At 36.5% G+C, this 1,648-nt stretch overlaps 1 pseudogene; it reads right to left on the reverse strand.

Annotated features, from left to right (window-relative positions):
- Window positions 1-275: 275 nt before the first annotated feature.
- Window positions 276-1,556, reverse strand: LOC120141378 (annotated as a pseudogene).
- Window positions 1,557-1,648: the final 92 nt, after the last annotated feature.

Raw genomic sequence — 1,648 nt, forward strand, 5'->3', positions numbered from 1 at the left:
TAATCCATTCAAAGCCAAACAAACAACCTTAAGACCACATAATGGTAGAAATAAAAAAAATTAAATAAGAAAATATAAGAACTCAATATCTCATTTTAAATATTTAAAAAAGTATGAAACCGCATATAAAAAGATTAAAATAACATTTTTAGTCTCTATATTTTTTTGGCTGACAATCGCATCCATATATTATACTCGCAAACTGTTCGAATTTGAAATATCTAAAAAAACATAATACTTGTTTTATTATTGAGACCATTTAATAAGTTCAAAAATCAAAATTTATGCATAGTCGTTGTCACGATGGCACAATATTCAAAGGGATCACCAACTACAGAAGAAGCAACAAGTCCACTTATATGAGCCATATCCTCATCAGAAATGCACCAACTACATCTGCGATCTTCCAACAGATACCAATTCCAATAGTTATATGCTAAATGAAAATGTATATGCATACATATTGTGATAGCGGATAATATAGCAGAACAAGAAAAGCACGTTAGTGCTTACTTCCCATTCGAGGATAGTCAAAATCTCGAGGATATGCACTAGCACCAGCAATTATAAGTTTGCCGGAAGAGGGTAGCTGTTTTCTCAAGCATGTCATAGTCAGTAAGGCCTGTTCCACAAACTGAATTAATCACCAAACAAGCCCTCCAATCACGAACATTAAGTAACAATATTGATAGATAACCTGTGGATTCATCAAGTCGATAAGGCATTGACTCGAAATAGATAGAGTGCCAGATACTCATCTTTTAGCAGTCATGAATCCCTGTGACAAATGTCGCCATGAGGCAAGTCCAGACCCTATATATCATATTAAGAACCATTTATATGGGTACTATCCAACAAGAGAACCAAGATACAACAGCTAAAACAGAAGTATCTTACCATTATTCGATCATGTGGATTAAGAATTGCTGTATAAACCTCAAAATTAGAAGGATAAACCTGACAAGAGTTGAACATTAACGCCCCACTTATTTTCATCCAGATGAAATGCTGCCAAAGCCTCTTTTGGCAAAGTGTTTCAAGTCGTCGGTGTACTCATTGCCCCCGTAGTACCTGCAATAAACAATAAGATAATTCGCTACAAACAATAAAATCTAAAATCACAAATACTAAATCTCTATGCATTCTGCATTTCTGCTTAACTAGATATACCCTTTACCAGGTAGTCCTTCAGAATACTTGTTTGTGAGACATGAACCAACTGCCTCCATTACTGCTCGGGACGTAAAGTTCTCTGAGGCAATGAGCTCAAGGCTTTTGAACTGCCTCTCCTTCTCCTTATTAATAAAGATTGAACGTCAGGATCAGCTTCATTGAGGCCATGGTCCACAAAGCCGGTTTCGAGCACAGGGGCAGTGTCCGAAAAGGGAGACCTCCCAGTAACTAAGATACTTTCAAGTTGAGCTCTACAGGGCTTTACAGAGTTAAGCTTAATCCAGAATAACCAGACCCTTTAAATGGAATGTCGGTCTATCGACTTTGATCCTTATAGGCTGTTGCAAAGAACCTATCATTGAAGCTCCGTTACAAGCCTGCATTTGGCTTCTACTAGTTTTTATCGCAAATAATCTGCCAAATTACCAGGGAACCAAAGCATATAAAAAAATGAAAAATTCAAGTAAACATCAAC

The sequence above is a fragment of the Hibiscus syriacus genome, unplaced genomic scaffold, assembly GCF_006381635.1.
Source record: "Hibiscus syriacus cultivar Baekdansim isolate YM2019G1 unplaced genomic scaffold, ASM638163v2 tig00110797_pilon, whole genome shotgun sequence".
NCBI classification, from domain to species: Eukaryota; Viridiplantae; Streptophyta; class Magnoliopsida; order Malvales; family Malvaceae; genus Hibiscus; species Hibiscus syriacus.